Source organism: Paroedura picta, chromosome 1 (assembly GCF_049243985.1).
Source record: "Paroedura picta isolate Pp20150507F chromosome 1, Ppicta_v3.0, whole genome shotgun sequence".
NCBI classification, from domain to species: domain Eukaryota; kingdom Metazoa; phylum Chordata; class Lepidosauria; order Squamata; family Gekkonidae; genus Paroedura; species Paroedura picta.
In genome coordinates this window covers 197,346,239-197,364,179 of record NC_135369.1, presented here as the reverse complement: position 1 = coordinate 197,364,179, position 17,941 = coordinate 197,346,239, and positions in this window count along the sequence as shown.

Here is a 17,941-nt window from a genome sequence, read left to right as displayed (position 1 = left end):
ACATTATAAGTCAGACAGTGGGCGTACCTCTACACAGAAAGTGGAGATCAACGGACATGACATCACAAAGAGCTCACCTCTGTTGCCTGGAGAGGAAGGGATGCCACTTACAGGCCTTGTTATGAGGGGGAATCTCTAAAAACATTATAAGTCAGACAGTGGGCTTACCTCCATAGAGAATGTGGAGAGCAATGGACATGACATCACAAAGAGCTCACCTCTGTTCCCTGGAGAGGAAGGGATGCCGCTTACATGCATTGTTATGGGGGGGGGGGGAATTTCTAAAAACATTATAAGTCAGACAGTGGGCTTACCTCCACAGAGAAAGTGGAGAGCAATGGACATGACATCACAAAGAGCTCACCTCGGTTGCCTGGAGAGGAAGGGATGCCGCTTACAGGCCTTGTTATGGGGGGGGGGAATCTCTAAAAACATTATAAGTCAGACAGTGGGCTTCCCTCCACAGAGAAAGTGGAGAGCAACGGACATGACATCACAAAGAGCTCACCTCGGTTGCCTGGTGAGGAAGGGATGCCGCTTACAGGCCTTGTTATGGGGGGGAATCTCTAAAAACATTATAAGTCAGACAGTGGGCCTACCTCCACAGAGAAAGTGGAGAGCAACGGACATGACATCACAAAGAGCTCACCTCGGTTGCCTGGAGAGGAAGGGATGCCGCTTACAGGCCTTGTTATGAGGGGGGGGGACTCTAAAAACATTATAAGTCAGACAGTGGGCTTACCTCCACAGAGAAAGTGGAGAGCAACGTACATGACATCACAAAGAGCTCATCTCTGTTGCCTGGAGAGGAAGGGATGCCTCTTACAGGTCTAGGTATGGGCGGGAGGATCTCTAAAAACATTATAAGTAAGACAGTGGGCCTATCTCCACAGAAAAAGTGGAGAGCAACGGACATGACATCACAAAGAGCTCACCTCTGTTGCCTGGAGAGGAAGGGATGCCGCTTACTGGCCTTGGTATGGGGGGGGGGAATCTCTAAAAACGTTATAAGTCAGACAGTGGTCCAACCTACACAGAGAAAGTGGAGAGCAACGGACAAGATATCACAAAGAGCTCACCTCTGTTGCCTGGAGAGGAAGGGATGCCACTTACAGGCCTTGTTATGAGGGGGGCGGGATCTCTAAAAACATTATAAGTCAGACAGTGGGCTTACCTCCACAGAGGAAGTGGAGAGCAAGGGACATGACATCACAAAGAGCTCACCTCTGTTGCCGGGAGAAGAAGGGATGCCGCTTACAGGCCTTGTTAAGGAGGGAGGCGGGGACTCTAAAAACATTATAAGTCAGACAGTGGTCCAACCTCCACAGAGAAATTTAGAGCAACGGACATGACATCACAAAGAGCTCACCTCTGTTGCCTGGAGAGGAAGGGATGCCGCTTACAGGCCTTGTTAAGGAGGGAGGGGGGGGGACTCTAAAAACAGTATAAGTCAGACAGTGGACCAACCTCCACAGAGAAATTTAGAGCAACGGACATGACATCACAAAGAGCTCACCTCTGTTGCCTGGAGAGGAAGGGATGCCTCTTACAGGCCTTGTTATGGGGGGGGGGAATCTCTAAAAACATTATAAGTCAGACAGTGGGCTTACCTCCACAGAGAAAGTGGAGAGCAACGGACATGACATCACAAAGAGCTCACCTCTGTTGCCTGGAGAGGAAGGGATGCCGCTTATAGGCCTTTTTATGGGGGGGGGGACTCTAAAAACATTATAAGTCAGACAGTGAACCTACCTCCATAGAGAAAGTGGAGAGCAATGGACATGACATCACAAAGAGCTCACCTCTGTTGCCTGGAGAGGGAGGGATGCCACTTACAGGCCTTGTTATGAGGGGGAATCTCTAAAAACATTATAAGTCAGACAGTGGGCTTACCTCCATAGAGAATGTGGAGAGCAATGGACATGACATCACAAAGAGCTCACCTCTGTTGCCTGGAGAGGAAGGGATGCCGCTTACATGCATTGTTATGGGGGGGGGGAATCTCTAAAAACATTATAAGTCAGACAGTGGGCTTACCTCCACAGAGAAAGTGGAGAGCAATGGACATGACATCACAAAGAGCTCACCTCGGTTGCCTGGAGAGGAAGGGATGCCGCTTACAGGCCTTGTTATGGGGGGGGGGAATCTCTAAAAACATTATAAGTCAGACAGTGGGCTTAACTTCCACAGAGAAAGTGGAGAGCAACGGACATGACATCACAAAGAGCTCACCTCGGTTGCCTGGTGAGGAAGGGATGCCGCTTACAGGCCTTGTTATGGGGGGGAATCTCTAAAAACATTATAAGTCAGACAGTGGGCCTACCTCCACAGAGAAAGTGGAGAGCAACGGACATGACATCACAAAGAGCTCACCTCGGTTGCCTGGAGAGGAAGGGATGCCGCTTACAGGCCTTGTTATGAGGGGGGGGGGCCCTAAAAACATTATAAGTCAGACAGTGGGCTTACCTCCACAGAGAAAGTGGAGAGCAACGTACATGACATCACAAAGAGCTCATCTCTGTTGCCTGGAGAGGAAGGGATGCCTCTTACAGGTCTAGGTATGGGCGGGAGGATCTCTAAAAACATTATAAGTAAGACAGTGGGCCTTTCTCCACAGAAAAAGTGGAGAGCAACGGACATGACATCACAAAGAGCTCACCTCTGTTGCCTGGAGAGGAAGGGATGCCGCTTACTGGCCTTGGTATGGGGGGGGGGAATCTCTAAAAACGTTATAAGTCAGACAGTGGTCCAACCTACACAGAGAAAGTGGAGAGCAACGGACAAGATATCACAAAGAGCTCACCTCTGTTGCCTGGTGAGGAAGGGATGCCGCTTACAGGCCTTGTTATGGGGGGGAATCTCTAAAAACATTATAAGTCAGACAGTGGGCCTACCTCCACAGAGAAAGTGGAGAGCAACGGACATGACATCACAAAGAGTTCACCTCGGTTGCCTGGAGAGGAAGGGATGCCGCTTACAGGCCTTGTTATGAGGGGGGGGGACTCTAAAAACATTATAAGTCAGACCGTGGGCTTACCTCCACAGAGAAAGTGGAGAGCAACGTACATGACATCACAAAGAGCTCATCTCTGTTGCCTGGAGAGGAAGGGATGCCTCTTACAGGTCTAGGTATGGGCGGGAGGATCTCTAAAAACATTATAAGTAAGACAGTGGGCCTATCTCCACAGAAAAAGTGGAGAGCAACGGACATGACATCACAAAGAGCTCACCTCTGTTGCCTGGAAAGGAAGCGATGCCGCTTACTGGCCTTGGTATGGGGGGGGGGGAATCTCTAAAAACGTTATAAGTCAGACAGTGGACCCACCTCCATAGAGAAAGTGGAGAGCAACGGACATGACATCATAAAGAGCTCACCTCTGCTGCCTGGAGAGGAAGGGATGCCGCTTACAGGCCTTGTTATGGGGGGGGGACTCTAAAAACATTATAAGTCAGACAGAGGACCTAGCTCCATTGAGAAAGTGGAGAGCAACGGACATGACCTCACAAAGAGCTCACCTCTGTTGCCTGGAGAGGAAGGGATGCCGCTTACAGGCCTTGTTATGGGGGGGGGGGGAATCTGTAAAAACATTATAAGTCAGACAGTGGGCTTACCTCCACAGAGAAAGTGGAGAGCAACGGACATGACATCACAAAGAGCTCACCTCTGTTGCCTGGAGATTAAGGGATGCCGCTTACAGGCCTTGTTATGAGGGGGGGGACTCTAAAAACATTATAAGTCAGACAGTGGGCTTACCTCCACAGAGAAAGTGGAGAGCAATGGACATGACATCACAAAGAGCTCACCTCTGTTGCCTGGAGAGAAAGGGATGCCGCTTACAGGCCTTGTTAAGGGGGGGGGACTCTAAAAACATTATAAGTCAGACAGTGGACCTACCTCCATAGAGAAAGTGGAGAGCAACGGACATGACATCACAAAGAGCTCACCTCTGTTGCCTGGAGAGGAAGGGATGCCGCTTACAGGCCTTGTTATGGGGGGGGGAGTCTAAAAACATTATAAGTCAGACAGTGGACCTACCTCCATAAAGAAAGTGGAGAGCAACGGACATGACATCATAAAGAGCTCACCTCTGCTGCCTGGAGAGGAAGGGATGCCGCTTACAGGCCTTTTTATGGGGGGGGGGAGTCTAAAAACATTATAAGTCAGACAGTGGACCTACCTCCATAGAGAAAGTGGAGAGCAACGGACATGACATCACAAAGAGCTCACCTCTGTTGCCTGGAGAGGAAGGGATGCCGCTTACACGCCTTGTTAAGGAGGGGGGGGGACTCTAAAAACATTATAAGTCAGACAGTGGGCGTACCTCCACACAGAAAGTGGAGAGTAACGGACATGACATCACAAAGAGCTCACCTCTGTTGCCTGGAGAGGAAGGGATGCCGCTTACAGGCCTTGTTATGAGGGGGGGGGGGACTCTAAAAACATTATAAGTCCGACAGTGGGCCTACCTCCACAGAGAAAGTGAGCAACGGACATGACATCACAAAGAGCTCACCTCTGTTGCCTGGAGAGGAAGGGATGCCGCTTACAGGCCTTGTTATGAGGGGGGGGACTCTAAAAACATTATAAGTCCGACAGTGGGCTTACCTCCACAGAGAAAGTGGAGAGCAACGGACATGACATCACAAAGAGCTCACCTCTGTTACCTGGAGAGGAAGGGATGCCACTTACAGGCCTTGTTATGGGGGGGGGGACTCTAAAAACATTATAAGTCAGACAGTGGACCTACCTCCATAGAGAAAGTGGAGAGCAACGGACATGACATCACAAAGAGCTCACCTCTGTTGCCTGGAGAGGAAGGGATGCCGTTTACAGGCCTTGTTAAGGAGGGGGGGGGGAATCTAAAAACATTATAAGTCAGACAGTGGACCTACCTCCATAGAGAAAGTGGAGAGCAACGGACATGACAACACAAAGAGCTCACCTCTGTTGCCTGGAGAGGAAGGGATGCCGCTTACAGGCCTTGTTAAGGAGGGGGGGGACTCTAAAAATATTGTAAGTCAGACAGTGGACCTACCTCCATAGAGAAAGTTGAGACCAACGGACATGACATCACAAAGAGCTCACCTCTGTTGCCTGGAGAGGAAGGGATGCCGCTTACAGGCCTTGTTATGGGGGGGTGGGGACTCTAAAAACATTGTAAGTCAGACAGTGGACCTACCTCCATAGAGAAAGTGGAGAGCAACGGACATGACATCACAAAGAGCTCACCTCTGTTGCCTGGAGAGGAAGGGATGCCGCTTACACGCCTTGTTAAGGAGGGGGGGGGGACTCTAAAAACATTATAAGTCAGACAGTGGGCTTACCTCCACAGAGAAAGTGGAGAGCAACGGACAAGACATCATAAAGAGCTCACCTCTGTTGCCTGGAGAGGAAGGGATGCCGCTTACAGGCCTTGTTATGGGGGGGGGGGGAGTCTAAAAACATTATAAGTCAGACAGTGGACCTACCTCCATAGAGAAAGTGGAGAGCAACGGACATGACATCACAAAGAGCTCACCTCTGTTGCCTGGAGAGGAAGGGATGCCGCTTACAGGCCTTGTTATGGGGGGGGGGACTCTAAAAATATTGTAAGTCAGACAGTGGACCTACCTCCATAGAGAAAGTGGAGAGCAACGGACATGATATCACAAAGAGCTCACCTCTGTTGCCGGGAGAGGAAGGGATGCCGCTTACAGGCCTTGTTATGGGGGGGGGGACTCTAAAAACATTGTAAGTCAGACAGTGGACCTACCTCCATAGAGAAAGTGGAGAGCAACGGACATGACATCACAAAGAGCTCACCTCTGTTGCCTGGAGAGGAAGGGATGCCGCTTACACGCCTTGTTAAGGAGGGGGGGGGACTCTAAAAACATTATAAGTCAGACAGTGGGCGTACCTCCACACAGAAAGTGGAGAGTAACGGACATGACATCACAAAGAGCTCACCTCTGTTGCCTGGAGAGGAAGGGATGCCGCTTACAGGCCTTGTTATGAGGGGGGGGGGACTCTAAAAACATTATAAGTCCGACAGTGGGCCTACCTCCACAGAGAAAGTGAGCAACGGACATGACATCACAAAGAGCTCACCTCTGTTGCCTGGAGAGGAAGGGATGCCGCTTACAGGCCTTGTTATGAGGGGGGGGACTCTAAAAAAATTATAAGTCCGACAGTGGGCTTACCTCCACAGAGAAAGTGGAGAGCAACGGACATGACATCACAAAGAGCTCACCTCTGTTGCCTGGAGAGGAAGGGATGCCGCTTACAGGCCTTGTTAAGGAGCGGGGGGGGGACTCTAAAAACATTATAAGTCAGACAGTGGGCTTACCTCCACAGAGAAAGTGGAGAGCAACGGACATGACATCACAAAGAGCTCACCTCTGTTGCCTGGAGAGGAAGGGATGCCGCTTACAGGCCTTGTTAAGGAGGGGGGGGGACTCTAAAAACATTATAAGTCCGACAGTGGGCTTATCTCCACAGAGAAAGTGGAGAGCAACGGACATGACATCACAAAGAGCTCAACTCTGTTGCCTAGAGAGTAAGGGATGCCGCTTACAGGCCTTGTTAAGGAGCGGGGGGGGGACTCTAAAAACATTATAAGTCAGACAGTGGACCTACCTCCATAGAGAAAGTGGAGAGCAACGGACACGACATCACAAAGAGCTCACCTCTGTTGCCTGGAGAGGAAGGGATGCCGCTTACAGGCCTTGTTATGGGGGGGGGAGTCTAAAAACATTATAAGTCAGACAGTGGACCTACCTCCATAGAGAAAGTGGAGAGCAACGGACATGACATCATAAAGAGCTCACCTCTGCTGCCTGGAGAGGAAGGGATGCCGCTTACACGCCTTGTTAAGGAGGGGGGGGGGACTCTAAAAACATTATAAGTCAGACAGTGGGCGTACCTCCACACAGAAAGTGGAGAGTAACGGACATGACATCACAAAGAGCTCACCTCTGTTGCCTGGAGAGGAAGGGATGCCGCTTACAGGCCTTGTTATGGGGGGGGGGGAGTCTAAAAACGTTATAAGTCAGACAGTGGACCTACCTCCATAGAGAAAGTGGAGAGCAACGGACATGACATCACAAAGAGCTCACCTCTGTTGCCTGGAGAGGAAGGGATGCCGCTTACACGCCTTGTTAAGGAGGGGGGGGGGACTCTAAAAACATTATAAGTCAGACAGTGGGCGTACCTCCACACAGAAAGTGGAGAGTAACGGACATGACATCACAAAGAGCTCACCTCTGTTGCCTGGAGAGGAAGGGATGCCGCTTACAGGCCTTGTTATGAGGGGGGGGGACTCTAAAAACATTATAAGTCCGACAGTGGGCCTACCTCCACAGAGAAAGTGAGCAACGGACATGACATCACAAAGAGCTCACCTCTGTTGCCTGGAGAGGAAGGGATGCCGCTTACAGGCCTTGTTATGAGGGGGGGGACTCTAAAAAAATTATAAGTCCGACAGTGGGCTTACCTCCACAGAGAAAGTGGAGAGCAACGGACATGACATCACAAAGAGCTCACCTCTGTTGCCTGGAGAGGAAGGGATGCCGCTTACAGGCCTTGTTATGGGGGGGGGAGTCTAAAAACATTATAAGTCAGACAGTGGACCTACCTCCATAGAGAAAGTGGAGAGCAACGGACATGACATCATAAAGAGCTCACCTCTGCTGCCTGGAGAGGAAGGGATGCCGCTTACAGGCCTTGTTATGGGGGGGGGGGAGTCTAAAAACGTTATAAGTCAGACAGTGGACCTACCTCCATAGAGAAAGTGGAGAGCAACGGACATGACATCACAAAGAGCTCATCTCTGTTGCCTGGAGAGGAAGGGATGCCGCTTACACGCCTTGTTAAGGAGGGGGGGGGACTCTAAAAACATTATAAGTCAGACAGTGGGCGTACCTCCACACAGAAAGTGGAGAGCAACGGACATGACATCACAAAGAGCTCACCTCTGTTGCCTGGAGAGGAAGGGATGACGCTTACAGGCCTTGTTATGAGGGGGGGGGGACTCTAAAAACATTATAAGTCCGACAGTGGGCCTACCTCCACAGAGAAAGTGAGCAACGGACATGACATCACAAAGAGCTCACCTCTGTTGCCTGGAGAGGAAGGGATGCCGCTTACAGGCCTTGTTATGGGGGGGGGGGGACTCTAAAAACGTTATAAGTCAGACAGTGGACCTACCTCCATAGAGAAAGTTGAGAGCAACGGACATGACATCACAAAGAGCTCACCTCTGTTGCCTGGAGAGGAAGGGATGCCGTTTACAGGCCTTGTTAAGGAGGGGGGGGGGGACTCTAAAAACATTATAAGTCAGACAGTGGGCGTACCTCCACGCAGAAAGTGGAGAGCAACGGACATGACATCACAAAGAGCTCACCTCTGTTGCCTGGAGAGGAAGGGATGCCGTTTACAGGCCTTGTTAAGGAGGGGGGGGGGGACTCTAAAAACATTATAAGTCAGACAGTGGGCTTACCTCCACAGAGAAAGTGGAGAGCAACGGACATGACATCACAAAGAGCTCACCTCTGTTGCCTGGAGAGGAAGGGATGCCGTTTACAGGCCTTGTTAAGGAGGGGGGGGGACTCTAAAAACATTATAAGTCAGACAGTGGGAGTACCTCCACACAGAAAGTGGAGAGCAACGGACATAACATCACAAAGAGCTTACCTCTGTTGCCTGGAGAGTAAGGGATGCCGCTTACAGGCCTTGTTATGGGGGGGGGGAGTCTAAAAACATTATAAGTCAGACAGTGGACCTACCTCCATAGAGAAAGTGGAGAGCAACGGACATGACATCACAAAGAGCTCACCTCTGTTGCCTGGAGAGGAAGGGATGCCGCTTACACGCCTTGTTAAGGGGGGGGGGGGACTCTAAAAACATTATAAGTCAGACAGTGGGCTTACCTCCACAGAGAAAGTGGAGAGCAACGGACATGACATCATAAAGAGCTCACCTCTGTTGCCTGGAGAGGAAGGGATGCCGCTTACAGGCCTTGTTAAGGAGGGGGGGGGACTCTAAAAACATTATAAGTCAGACAGTGGGCTGACCTCCACAGAGAAAGTGGAGAGCAACGGACATGACATCACAGGAATTTTTCCAAATTCACCCTGTAGTTCTTCTTGGACTTCTAACTCAGTCCGGAGACATTCTCTATGTTTGCCACTGGGCTAGGATCTCTCTTCTATGGGTTGGCAGACAGTCAATGTCCAAGGTTGCCAATACCGGAAGAAATAAGGCCTCATCTGTGACAGTGAAGCCCTAGAGGCACATCACCCGTGCCTTGCCCACACCAAAAACTGATCAGGAAAAATGCTCTTTTGGACATGACCCAAGAGCATAATTCGGCCATTGGTTATCACCGGATCCAGCCCATGGCACCATTATTTAATCACTGTTTCTGTAAAATGTACTCAATCCATGAATGGGTCTTCACTTACACCGCTCTCCTCTGGACGAAGCAAGAGCTCCCATATCTCTCCTGTCGTCCTGGGACTTGGTATGAAACCCCTCCACCACCTCCTCATGCATCCTGCTCTTTGGAAAACCCTGGAAGCAGTGGAAGCAGCTGGAGAGGCTGCCATCCTGATCATCACTGATAACGATGCTTCCTGCTTTCCCCTGCCTGGGTATTCCGGGAAGATACCTCCTGCAGCCCCAAGGACTATGGACTCTGATTTGAACTCTTTTCTGCCTTTCACCAGCATGGACAGAATCCCTCCGTTCCACTCTATTTTTCTTGTATAGCTGTGGACCTGCATCACCTACAGCTGCCCTTCCTGTCTACCAACTCAAGATGGTGATGGAATAAAAATTCATCTTTGATTGGAAAAATTTTGACTCTAGCCTACACATGGACTGGACTGACTAGCAGCAAAGCAATTGCAGCGGCTAGCGCTACTGGATTGGACATTTGATTTAAAGGGAAAGATGCCTAACCTCTTTCCCTCCATGAGAATTATGTATTTTATTTTATTTACTGTTATTGTATTGTTGTATTGATGTGTATGTGTGTGTATTGCCCATTAGGATTTAAGCATTTGAATGTAATTTTCAATAATGATATTTAGAATAATGTTTTATTATAGATTGTATTTGTAAGGTAGATTGCTGCCTGCATGTTAGAAATAACTGCCCATACCTGTCATAAGGAAAAAGATTCAGTTTTCACTTTGCCAGCACATTTCCACAGTCACCTAAAAGGGACCAGCCCTTAGCTTCTAATACTATTTTTGCTTTTAATTTGGCTTTGATAGAGTAGGAAGTTTTTCTAGTGGCAAGAACTGGAAACCTACCTCACCCTCCCAAAAGTCTTTCTGACTATTTTCTTTTGTGGACAGTTTATCTTTGCTTACATGTGTTTTGGTCATTTGTGAACGTTCCAAAGAGTTCCACTCTTTGTAGTTCCCAAATGAAGGGGGGGATTGTTATGTGGGCTGCCACCCCTCCATCAAAGGCTGGCACACCCGTGTCAACCCTTCCTGACACTCCTGAGCAGACCCTGGCACCAGAGAGAGAAAAGCCAGGTCAAGCCTTGCAAAGCATAATGGGAAAGCAACTAAAACCCACTTCTTGCTCTGAAGCAGGACTTGGAGTTAGGCTTCCCCCGACCTACTTGCTTGCAACAAAAGAGGAGTTTGTCAGCACACCTGGCAAGTACAGAGAGACAAAGGGAACCCCACCCAAGACTCCCCTCCAGCCAGCCAAGCACTTTGTCTTGCAAAGGGAACTGGCCACTCTCTTTCAACACCAAATCTAATCCAAGATTTGGTCTTTGTCTTTTCCCTTACCACTATCCCCAGGCACAAGCAATCATCCAGGATTTGCCAGAAATGGGCCATCAGCCCTACTAGACAGGAAATATTTCTTCATATTCCCAGCAGCTAGTTTCTTTGTCTCAGCAACCCGTTTCTTTGTTGGGACCTGGCTACAGTCGTTACTGGCCATCAAACTCTTTGTCCAAGCCCTGGACAAGGTAGGATCAGCCCCCTGTAGCCTCAGGCCACAGATTTCCTTTAAATATTGGGCTCCCACAGCCACAAAGTGCAGTCAGTTTCCAGGCTACAGAAACTCTGTCCGACGTTCGTCTTGGTCCCTCGTCCGTTGCCCCAAATTGCTTCCCTGGACCTCCGGAACTCCGCTCCACCCAGAAGACAGGTAGATATCACTTCCAATCAACCCTTAGTATAGGTTCTTCCCCTATAAGCCTTTTCCTTGTGTGCTAGTGGCTAGGAATGTACATTTCTTTGCTAGAGTGCGCATGTGTTGTCTTTTGTCTAATTAGTGTTTGTTAATAAAATTCTTCCATGTTTAGATCATTGTCTGCCTTGGTTCTATCTCAGTGACATAATTACCCAGTAAACTGTGCAATACAAGGTCCCACGTTACGCCACGCTGCCTCTTGCTGGCTCTACTAGCTGATTCCCCACAACTAAATTTAGACACGTGTCCTTACAGACACGCATTTGGCGTAACAGGGGGACTCTAAAAACGTTATAAGTCAGACAGTGGACCTACCTCCACACAGAAAGTGGAGAGCAACGGACATGACAACACAAAGAGCTCACCTCTGTTGCCTGGAGAGGAAGGGATGCCGCTTACAAGCCTTGTTATGGGGGGGGGGGGGGACTCTAAAAACGTTATAAGTCAGACAGTGGGCTTACCTCCACAGAGAAAGTGGAGAGCAATGGACATGACATCATAAAGAGCTCACCTCTGTTGCCTGGAGAGGAAGGGATGCCGCTTACAGGCCTTGTTAAGGAGGGGGGGGGGGGACTCTAAAAACATTATAAGTCAGACAGTGGGCGTACCTCCACACAGAAAGTGGAGAGCAACGGACATGACATCACAAAGAGCTCACCTCTGTTGCCTGGAGAGTAAGGGATGCTGCTTACAGGCCTTGTTATGGGGGGGGGAGTCTAAAAACATTATAAGTCAGACAGTGGACCCACCTCCATAGAGAAAGTGGAGAGCAACGGACATGACATCATAAAGAGCTCACCTCTGCTGCCTGGAGAGGAAGGGATGCCGCTTACAGGCCTTGTTATGGGGGGGGGGAGTCTAAAAACATTATAAGTCAGACAGTGGACCTACCTCCATAGAGAAAGTGGAGAGCAACGGACATGACATCATAAAGAGCTCACCTCTGCTGCCTGGAGAGGAAGGGATGCCGCTTACAGGCCTTGTTATGGGGGGGGGGGAGTCTAAAAACATTATAAGTCAGACAGTGGACCTACCTCCATAGAGAAAGTGGAGAGCAACGGACATGACATCACAAAGAGCTCACCTCTGTTGCCTGGAGAGGAAGGGATGCCACTTACAGGCCTTGTTATGAGGGGGGGGACTCTAAAAACATTATAAGTCCGACAGTGGGCTTACCTCCACAGAGAAAGTGGAGAGCAACGGACATGACATCACAAAGAGCTCACCTCTGTTGCCTGGAGAGGAAGGGATGCCGCTTACAGGCCTTGTTATGGGGGGGGGGGACTCTAAAAACGTTATAAGTCAGACAGTGGACCTACCTCCATAGAGAAAGTTGAGAGCAACGGACATGACATCACAAAGAGCTCACCTCTGTTGCCTGGAGAGGAAGGGATGCCGTTTACAGGCCTTGTTAAGGAGGGGGGGGGGGACTCTAAAAACATTATAAGTCAGACAGTGGGCGTACCTCCACGCAGAAAGTGGAGAGCAACGGACATGACATCACAAAGAGCTCACCTCTGTTGCCTGGAGAGGAAGAGATGCCGTTTACAGGCCTTGTTAAGGAGGGGGGGGGACTCTAAAAACATTATAAGTCAGACAGTGGGCTTATCTCCACAGAGAAAGTGGAGAGCAACGGACATGACATCACAAAGAGCTCACCTCTGTTGCCTGGAGAGGAAGGGATGCCGTTTACAGGCCTTGTTAAGGAGGGGGGGGGACTCTAAAAACATTATAAGTCAGACAGTGGGAGTACCTCCACACAGAAAGTGGAGAGCAACGGACATAACATCACAAAGAGCTTACCTCTGTTGCCTGGAGAGTAAGGGGTGCCGCTTACAGGCCTTGTTATGGGGGGGGGGGAGTCTAAAAACATTATAAGTCAGACAGTGGACCTACCTCCATAGAGAAAGTGGAGAGCAACGGACATGACATCACAAAGAGCTCACCTCTGTTGCCTGGAGAGGAAGGGATGCCGCTTACAGGCCTTGTTATGGGGGGGGGAGTCTAAAAACATTATAAGTCAGACAGTGGGCCTACCTCCATAGAGAAAGTGGAGAGCAACGGACATGACATCACAAAGAGCTCACCTCGGTTGCCTGGAGAGGAAGGGATGCCGCTTACAGGCCTTGTTATGGGGGGGGGGGACTCTAAAAACATTATAAGTCATACAGTGGGCGTACCTCCACACAGAAAGTGGAGAGCAACGGACATGACATCACAAAGAGCTCAGCTCTGTTGCCTGGAGAGGAAGGGATGCCGCTTACACGCCTTGTTAAGGAGGGGGGGGGACTCTAAAAACATTATAAGTCAGACAGTGGGCTTACCTCCACAGAGAAAGTGGAGAGCAACGGACATGACATCATAAAGAGCTCACCTCTGTTGCCTGGAGAGGAAGGGATGCCGCTTACAGGCCTTGTTAAGAATGGGGGGGGGACTCTAAAAACATTATAAGTCAGACAGTGGGCTTACCTCCACAGAGAAAGTGGAGAGCAACGGACATGACATCACAACGAGCTCACCTCTGTTGCCTAGAGAGGAAGGGATGCCGCTTACAGGCCTTGTTATGGGGGGGGGGAGTCTAAAAACATTATAAGTCAGACAGTGGACCTACCTCCATAGAGAAAGTGGAGAGCAACGGACATGACATCACAAAGAGCTCACCTCTGTTGCCTGCAGAGGAAGGGATGCCGCTTACAGGCCTTGTTATGAGGGGGGGGGGACTCTAAAAACATTATAAGTCAGATAGTGGGCTTACCTCCACAGAGAAAGTGGAGAGCAACGGACATGACATCACAAAGAGCTCACCTCTGTTGCCTGGAGAGGAAGGGATGCCGCTTACAGGCCTTGTTATGGGGGGGGGGGACTCTAAAAACATTGTAAGTCAGACAGTGGACCTACCTCCATAGAGAAAGTGGAGAGCAACGGACATGACATCACAAAGAGCTCACCTCTGTTGCCTGGAGAGGAAGGGATGCCGCTTACACGCCTTGTTAAGGAGGGGGGGGGACTCTAAAAACATTATAAGTCAGACAGTGGGCTTACCTCCACAGAGAAAGTGGAGAGCAACGGACATGACATCATAAAGAGCTCACCTCTGTTGCCTGGAGAGGAAGGGATGCCGCTTACAGGCCTTGTTAAGGAGGGGGGGGGACTCTAAAAACATTGTAAGTCAGACAGTGGACCTACCTCCATAGAGAAAGTGGAGAGCAACGGACATGACATCACAAAGAGCTCACCTCTGTTGCCTGGAGAGGAAGGGATGCAGCTTACAGGCCTTGTTAAGGAGGGGGGGGGAACCCAAAAACATTATAAGTCAGACAGTGGGCTGACCTCCACAGAGAAAGTGGAGAGCAACGGACATGACATCACAAAGAGCTCACCTCTGTTGCCTGGAGAGTAAGGGATGCCGCTTACAGGCCTTGTTATGGGGGGGGGGGAACTCTAAAAACATTATAAGTCAGACAGTGGGCGTACCTCCACACAGAAATTGGAGAGCAACGGACATGACATCACAAAGAGCTCACCTCTGTTGCCTGGAGAGGAAGGGATGCCGCTTACAGGCCTTGTTATGAGGGGGAATCTCTAAAAACATTATAAGTCAGACAGTGGGCTTACCTCCATAGAGAATGTGGAGAGCAATGGACATGACATCACAAAGAGCTCACCTCTGTTGCCTGGAGAGGAAGGGATGCCGCTTACAGGCATTGTTATGGGGGGGGGGGGAATCTCTAAAAACATTATGTCAGACAGTGGGCTTACCTCAACAGAGAAAGTGGAGAGCAACGGACATGACATCAAAAAGAGCTCACCTCTGTTGCCTGGAGAGGAAGGGATGTCGCTTACAGGCCTTGTTATGGGGGGGGGGAGACTCTAAAAACATTATAAGTCAGACAGTGGACCTACCTCCATAGAGAAAGTGGAGAGCAACGGACATGACATCACAAAGAGCTCACCTCTGTTGCCTGGAGAGGAAGGGATGCCGCTTATAGGCCTTGTTATGGGGGGGGGACTCTAAAAACATTATAAGTCAGACAGTGGACCTACCTCGATAGAGAAAGTGGAGAGCAATGGACATGACATCACAAAGAGCTCACCTCTGTTGCCTGGAGAGGAAGGGATGCCGCTTACAGGCCTTGTTAAGGAGGGGGGGACTCTAAAAACATTATAAGTCAGACAGTGGGCTTACCTCCACAGAGAAAGTGGAGAGCAACGGACATGACATCACAAAGAGCTCACCTCTGTTGCCTGGAGAGGAAGGGATGCCGCTTATAGGCCTTGTTATGGGGGGGGGACTCTAAAAACATTATAAGTCAGACAGTGGACCTACCTCCATAGAGAAAGTGGAGAGCAATGGACATGACATCACAAAGAGCTCACCTCTGTTGCCTGGAGAGGAAGGGATGCCGCTTACAGGCCTTGTTAAGGAGGGGGGGACTCTAAAAACATTATAAGTCAGACAGTGGGCGTACCTCTACACAGAAAGTGGAGATCAACGGACATGACATCACAAAGAGCTCACCTCTGTTGCCTGGAGAGGAAGGGATGCCACTTACAGGCCTTGTTATGAGGGGGAATCTCTAAAAACATTATAAGTCAGACAGTGGGCTTACCTCCATAGAGAATGTGGAGAGCAATGGACATGACATCACAAAGAGCTCACCTCTGTTCCCTGGAGAGGAAGGGATGCCGCTTACATGCATTGTTATGGGGGGGGGGGGAATTTCTAAAAACATTATAAGTCAGACAGTGGGCTTACCTCCACAGAGAAAGTGGAGAGCAATGGACATGACATCACAAAGAGCTCACCTCGGTTGCCTGGAGAGGAAGGGATGCCGCTTACAGGCCTTGTTATGGGGGGGGGGAATCTCTAAAAACATTATAAGTCAGACAGTGGGCTTCCCTCCACAGAGAAAGTGGAGAGCAACGGACATGACATCACAAAGAGCTCACCTCGGTTGCCTGGTGAGGAAGGGATGCCGCTTACAGGCCTTGTTATGGGGGGGAATCTCTAAAAACATTATAAGTCAGACAGTGGGCCTACCTCCACAGAGAAAGTGGAGAGCAACGGACATGACATCACAAAGAGCTCACCTCGGTTGCCTGGAGAGGAAGGGATGCCGCTTACAGGCCTTGTTATGAGGGGGGGGGACTCTAAAAACATTATAAGTCAGACAGTGGGCTTACCTCCACAGAGAAAGTGGAGAGCAACGTACATGACATCACAAAGAGCTCATCTCTGTTGCCTGGAGAGGAAGGGATGCCTCTTACAGGTCTAGGTATGGGCGGGAGGATCTCTAAAAACATTATAAGTAAGACAGTGGGCCTATCTCCACAGAAAAAGTGGAGAGCAACGGACATGACATCACAAAGAGCTCACCTCTGTTGCCTGGAGAGGAAGGGATGCCGCTTACTGGCCTTGGTATGGGGGGGGGGGAATCTCTAAAAACGTTATAAGTCAGACAGTGGTCCAACCTACACAGAGAAAGTGGAGAGCAACGGACAAGATATCACAAAGAGCTCACCTCTGTTGCCTGGAGAGGAAGGGATGCCACTTACAGGCCTTGTTATGAGGGGGGCGGGATCTCTAAAAACATTATAAGTCAGACAGTGGGCTTACCTCCACAGAGGAAGTGGAGAGCAAGGGACATGACATCACAAAGAGCTCACCTCTGTTGCCGGGAGAAGAAGGGATGCCGCTTACAGGCCTTGTTAAGGAGGGAGGCGGGGACTCTAAAAACATTATAAGTCAGACAGTGGTCCAACCTCCACAGAGAAATTTAGAGCAACGGACATGACATCACAAAGAGCTCACCTCTGTTGCCTGGAGAGGAAGGGATGCCGCTTACAGGCCTTGTTAAGGAGGGAGGGGGGGGGACTCTAAAAACAGTATAAGTCAGACAGTGGACCAACCTCCACAGAGAAATTTAGAGCAACGGACATGACATCACAAAGAGCTCACCTCTGTTGCCTGGAGAGGAAGGGATGCCTCTTACAGGCCTTGTTATGGGGGGGGGGAATCTCTAAAAACATTATAAGTCAGACAGTGGGCTTACCTCCACAGAGAAAGTGGAGAGCAACGGACATGACATCACAAAGAGCTCACCTCTGTTGCCTGGAGAGGAAGGGATGCCGCTTATAGGCCTTTTTATGGGGGGGGGGACTCTAAAAACATTATAAGTCAGACAGTGAACCTACCTCCATAGAGAAAGTGGAGAGCAATGGACATGACATCACAAAGAGCTCACCTCTGTTGCCTGGAGAGGGAGGGATGCCACTTACAGGCCTTGTTATGAGGGGGAATCTCTAAAAACATTATAAGTCAGACAGTGGGCTTACCTCCATAGAGAATGTGGAGAGCAATGGACATGACATCACAAAGAGCTCACCTCTGTTGCCTGGAGAGGAAGGGATGCCGCTTACATGCATTGTTATGGGGGGGGGGAATCTCTAAAAACATTATAAGTCAGACAGTGGGCTTACCTCCACAGAGAAAGTGGAGAGCAATGGACATGACATCACAAAGAGCTCACCTCGGTTGCCTGGAGAGGAAGGGATGCCGCTTACAGGCCTTGTTATGGGGGGGGGGAATCTCTAAAAACATTATAAGTCAGACAGTGGGCTTAACTTCCACAGAGAAAGTGGAGAGCAACGGACATGACATCACAAAGAGCTCACCTCGGTTGCCTGGTGAGGAAGGGATGCCGCTTACAGGCCTTGTTATGGGGGGGAATCTCTAAA